The sequence below is a fragment of the Syngnathoides biaculeatus genome, chromosome 18 (genome assembly GCF_019802595.1).
Source record: "Syngnathoides biaculeatus isolate LvHL_M chromosome 18, ASM1980259v1, whole genome shotgun sequence".
NCBI lineage: Eukaryota > Metazoa > Chordata > Actinopteri > Syngnathiformes > Syngnathidae > Syngnathoides > Syngnathoides biaculeatus.
In genome coordinates this window covers 6,289,998-6,296,217 of record NC_084657.1, presented here as the reverse complement: position 1 = coordinate 6,296,217, position 6,220 = coordinate 6,289,998, and the positions used below count along the sequence as shown (strand labels likewise).

The 6,220-nt window shown below is 40.7% G+C and overlaps 1 long non-coding RNA gene across 1 annotated transcript; it reads left to right on the top strand.

The window, feature by feature from the left end:
* The first annotated feature begins 88 nt into the window (after positions 1–88).
* Positions 89–6,197, top strand: LOC133491920 (uncharacterized). Its single transcript, XR_009792522.1, has 3 exons — positions 89–249; positions 979–1,163; positions 6,069–6,197. It is a non-coding gene; the product is annotated as an uncharacterized LOC133491920 (long non-coding RNA).
* Positions 6,198–6,220: the final 23 nt, after the last annotated feature.

Sequence of the window (6,220 nt, the reverse complement as noted above, 5' to 3'; positions counted from 1 at the left end):
GGTTTGATTCAGTTATAAATTAGATCTCATCGATATATATATATATATATATATATATATATTATTTGCACTACAAAACTTACTTGAAATGCCCTAGTAATGCTTGTTTTTCCTCGAAGTCAGCATCTTTCGAGGACAAGTGGAAGTAGCATTGGCTAGCTCCGAGCAGCATCTCAACTTAGCACGACAGTCGTACAGCATTACACAACATTTGTCATCACGGCAAGAAGAAAAGGGACACACGTACAAGTAAGTGTCCGTTCACCGCTCAGAAATTCGACATGTCCTCCTCCACCCGGATGCTCCCCATGTTTGCACACAAACCGCACATCGTTACCTCCATTACAAGTTGCCCACTTCACTGGTAGCTTCTCCCTTTCTGTCTAGCTGGCTAACGTTAGCTGAAGAAAGAGCAATTTGCTTCAAATGTGGTCAGTCTGGACAGCCCGCGGGACATTAAAAGCGTCGCTTTGTGTTCCAATAAAAGCAACCTGGCCCGTCCTATGTTTTACGAGACTTTTTGTTGCCACTTCTCCTGCTATCAAGTCAACGCAAATACATGGACAGTATCCTGGATGGGGCTTCCATAATAAAAGTGCAGCATTTAAAATTGTTCACATTTCATATTTCGATATATAGTACAGTGGTCCAGTTATTCGCAAACGTTTTGCATAGAGTTGTAGTCAGCTCTCCAATTACCATCATATTGCCCAACATTAAAATACATAAAATAGCATGTCACGCTCCAGATTTGATGGATTAAACATACACTTAAATGTTTAAAAAAACTAAGTTCTTAATAATTAGATGTGAATGTACTCAGATTTAAAGTTAAATACAACTGAACTGAACTCAGGCAGTGATTCTATCACTCAAGACCTGAGGCCGTTTGTGTACCACTAGTGGTAATCATACTCCACATTGAGAATCATTGCAGTACAGTATACTACACTACTTTTTTTTCTTTTTCCTCTGCAGACCGATTGACTGGACAGAAAAGGGGAATTGGTGTGCAAACCACAGCAGAACAATAGTTACATAGTCTTGATATTTGACGACAAGCAATGTTACACAATCAAATTGCATTTTCTTTGGGGGCACCCATTGAGGACATGAGACAACTCACAAACAGGACAAGATCCGAGAGGAGAGTAAAGGGCCAGGTAGGACAGGATGTGGGAAATTAGCTATTGTTATTGTTCGTGTCCCCAGCACTTCTGAGTTATCTCACTTGGATTGGAAAAGAAAGGAAAGCTCCAAAGAGGAAAAAAATAATCATAAAAAAAATTGTGATCGAGTGTCATCAGCAGGTTGCAAAAGAGAGACTGGAAGAAAGGCATAAAAGTGGAAGTCCCTGTTGTGAAATTTGCTGTTCAGCTCCCGAGAACAGCAAGTTCTGCAAAAAGTACCAAAACACTAAAGAGATGAACATGTCCATTCAAAGGTTTACAGCCAGTCAAATTTAGTTAACCTGTAAAGATAATGAATCCTGATTAATCTTGTTTGGTGAGTAGAGTATCAACATCTGGCCTCCATTAGCGTTCACATAAAATAGTTTGGTATGGTATGGTATGGTGTGGTTTTCAGTTACTATAGTAGGTATAAGACTCGAGATTGGCCATCATACAGTAAACAACAGGCTTTGTAGATTCTTTGTCACATTGTCTACAAATATTACCACAACCTGTGCATGCCGAACTATGGGCAACTTTTACAAATTCTGTGTTATTTTTCTCATCATGAGGTCTTGGCTCTACATAATTTCAATGATCACCATACACGTTAGTGATGTCCTACAGATGTATTCTTTTTAAAAATAAAAGTCTGTCAATTTTTGAGTACTTAATATGTACACATATTATTAAATCCAAGGCCTGAAGAACTGATTGACCCAGAATGTTATTAGAAGTCATTTTTCTCAATACGCCATGGGAAAAAGTGGAGTATTTTAGCAGCTAATTAATTGGTTAAACACTGCTAATACAATCACTTGTAATGTCTGAGACAAATCGAAATGCCTTTTAGTTCATTGCCTGATTGACGTCTCCTAAGTAAGTGCTTCTTCCCACTGTCAATCCCTCACAGCTTTGGTACTTAAACAGCTGTGCAATGTTATCACCTTTTCTCGCTATTTGCATCAAAATTACAGCAGTGGGAGCAAAATTGTCCATGTGTCCGTTTGTATGCCCCGAATATCAAACTGCCACTCACTTTCACATTTACATTCACGTACACACAAATGCACACCCAGAGTTGCCTTCAGGGACCACTATCGACAACCAACTACCTATTAAACGTTTTTAGAAAAGTGTATGGAGAATAGTGTGTTTGTTTATGTTTAGGTACTTACTGTACTGTTTGTCATGTCAACTCTGCACAAAGTTTGTGAATTAACATTAATATTGAAGTTATTGATAGATGTAACTTGTCTGGCATACATTACCAAGTAATGGGTACAGTTAAGCTAAGGCTTTTTTTGAAGTGTGGATAAGTGGTATTCCTACCATTTGGCAGCCGCTCAAAGTAAGTTCAAAGCTCATTTTCTTTTCTAACTTAGTTACTTTTAAAATCACGTAATCAGTAACGTAACTAAATTACTTTTCCAAGGTAACCGTGGGAGGAGTGGAGATGAGTTTATGAGTGTTATATCGAATGGACTCCTCAACACTTTTTTAAATGAAGTTCAGTCAAAAGCTGGAGGTCAAATTTTTTAAGAAACCGTAAAGGTTTCGGGCAGCACAGTGGCTCAGCTGGTAAAGCATAGGTCTCATAGTTCTGAGGTGCCAGGTTCAATCCCAGACCCGCCTGTGTGGAGTTTGCATGTTCTCCCCGTGCCTGTGAGGGTTTCCTCTGGGTACTCTGGTTTCCTCCCACATTCCAAAAAACATGCAATAATTGGACACTCTCAATTGCCCCGAGGTGGGATTGTGAGTGTGGCTATTTGTCTCCATGTGCCCTGCAATTGACCCCTCCTTAGAAATTGCGTCATCTGCGTCGCTGACCAATCAGAGGCCAGAGAGCTGCATAAACCACGCCCTTTTTTGGGACCCGCACATTCCTTAGACAGTGTTGTATGGTCCAGTATAGCTTTTGTTTGGGTTTTATCGCGTATTTGGGTTCTTTAACAATAGATATGGTTAAGAGGTGTAGTCACGGACATTATAATAGTGACAACAGGTATCCTGAAAGGCTAGGTGGTGGAGTTCAATTTGTACCCTTTCCAAAACTGAAGACAGAGTACGAAAAATGTCTTCGATGGATCAAACTTTGTGGAAGACGGCATCATCAACTGAATCCATCTAATATCAACCAGAACAGAAGACCGAGTACGAAAAATGTCTTCGATGGATCAAACTTTGTGGAAGATCGCACGATCAACTGAATCCATCTAAAATCAACCGGAACAGATATGTTTGCACGAAGGTAAGCCCTATTTTTGATTTTCAATACATGTCTCATATAAATTAATTAGCAGTTCTTCGCTGGCATAACATAGCTACGTGTAAATGATTGACACACTTGATCTGTGTTGAGCGATACTTTGCGAGGATCTGACTGCACAAACGTGTCTCTTTGTTGGCGTTGAGCTAAGCTAAACTGGACTAGCGAGTCCTAAAAGCCTTCGATGTGCACCGAGACACCAAGACTGAAGGAAGGATGTTTAAGGTCACTAAAGTAGTGATTGTTGTACTCGGTCGGGACTTACGTGGGTTCGGCACTAATTCAAGAATAATTATTGAGGGGAGCGCGTGACGTTACACAAAGAAAACGAGAGAAACAACTCGTAAATCAAGCCTCGCCTTCTTCTTTTCCTTCATACGGCGGTTCACAAACGGCTATACAGATACGCTTACAGATTCTGCACACAAGTGTGATATGTAACACAAAAATAGGAAACTGTCAATGACGAATTCTTCTTTGGGTTATAATATATATATTGCTTCTCGGTCTTCCTCTGACTCCGGAAAGATCTCGCGCTAATATCGATGGTTTCGCCGTCGATAAGCATGGAAATACCATTAAAATACCCCTCGCTGAAATACTTGAAGCCCTGCTGTCTGCTCTTCAACGATATTTCACTATTCGCTAAGAATGTGAGTGAGAAATCAGCTGGTAAATCGGACAATTTCGCTCCCGTCTTTTCTTCCTGCGCCGCCATTTTTGCTAATTGTTTGTCTGAGGTTAGCACACATGGGGTGAGGAGGCGTGGTTAAGTGCCCTGTACGGAGGGGGTCAATTGGTGAAACACTGCTAATACAATCAGTTGTAATGTCTGAGACAAATCGAAGTGCCTTTCAGTTCATTGCTCACTGCACATCAGATGTTAACACCATGCTGGTCTTGGCTGGAGATTTGTTATTTGGAGGGTTGTCCAGCTGCTTCTCAGCCTCTTTAGGTCAAATTTGATCGTGACAATCTCAGCATGCATCCCTTTTGGCTAAAGGACTCCACAAAAAAAAATAAATAAATGAAAAAATAAAATAATAATAAAATTACTCAGCTGTTTAACGAAAGCTCTCTCTCTATATATATTATTTTGTATATAAATGAAACGAAATTTAAAAAATTATTTTAACTACTGTTTTGATCATGATTGTGCCTTGTGACGATGACTTCCCATCTTCGAAACTGCTGATAAAACTGCAGTATTTAGATTATTGCAGTGGAATAAATAAGTTGGTTTGGTGGTTCAATTTTAGGCTTTATTTTACTGTAGAAAAAAAAAGCCAGGACCAAAAAAGCTTCATGTGTCCATCGCAAAGGAAATAAGCCCACTTTGTTCTCTTGACAATTGGCTCAGTGGTTTGAAACAAATAATTCCATCCTTGAAGGTGATCCTGATCCCTTTTTCTCCCCCCTAGACATTAAGGCTGTTTATACTGTAGGTTTGTTGTCTGAATAGCATTTGCATGTCAGGCACTTCTGCGCTGTTTGTTCTTGTCACACACTTGTGATAAGTACTGGAAGTTCTCTCTAGCTGGGCCTTTAATAAATAGTTGCAATAAAAATGTGAATATTTGGATGTCACAGTGAACAACTGGTTAGGAGATCTACCTCACATTTCTGAGGACGTGGATTTAAATCCAGCCTCACTTGTGTGGAGTTTGCATGTTCTCACCATACCCGAAACAATGTAGTAGAAATGTTATTTACTTTTTCAATCTATTCTATGCTGACAATGTATAGTGGCAGGGAGAAGAATTTAATGTTCTTCCACTAGATGGCGGAGGTACAATTAACCTGTGTATCCACCTATAGCTCTACCTGCATGCAACTTTGTTCTCAATTTCACAGACCCAGATTCCATCCATCCATGTTCTCCACCGCTGATCTTCACGGGGGTCGCAGAGAGTGCTGGAGCCTATCCCAGCTGTCAACGGGCAGAAGGCTGAACTGGTTGCCAGCTAATCGCAGGGCACACAGACACAAACAGCCATGCTCACAATCACACCTTGGGGCAATTTTGAGTGTCCAATTAATGTTGCATGTATTTGGAATGTGGGAGGAAACCACAGTGCCCGGAGGAATCCCGCGCAGGCACAAGGAGAACATGCAAACTCCACACAGGCAGGTCTGGGATTGAACTCGGGACCTCAGAACTGTGAGGCCAACGTTTTAGCAGCTGATCCACCATGCCGCCACACAGATTCCACATAAAGTTTTGTTTTTTTTTTTGGTGACAATTTTGTTTGGTGCTATGCTGTGTGATTTTTCAAATGTAAAATATGTACCTTAGCTAGCGCTGGAATATGTCAAGTTCAATAACATGATAGATTGATCGTTGGGAGATTATATGACAGACCACCTAAGATATAAGCACCACACCAAAATAATTTTTTTTTAAAATAATGTTTTAATACAAAATATGCATTAAGCACACAATGACAAGTATTTGATGGGTCGATGTTTTAGGGGGGTTTTCATTCCTTTTTAAAGTCCCCAAAAACAAAAGGTGTAACTGAGAGGTAAGAAATCACATTAAAGAACTCCTTCTCGACTCCTCAAAGCTGAAAGACAACTTGACTGTCCCGCTACCAAAGCTCACTCTTGGCTTGTTCCTTCCATAGGTTGTCTCGCCACCGTCAGCGTTCGTCTTGAGGCTGATGGAGGATGACGGGGAGGAGGAGGATGATCGTCCGACGCTACCTGACTTTTTTCTGGACACCGTGCCCTGTTTCAGTGTGGCCTTGGCAGCCACTTTGAAGGCATGGGCTGCCGT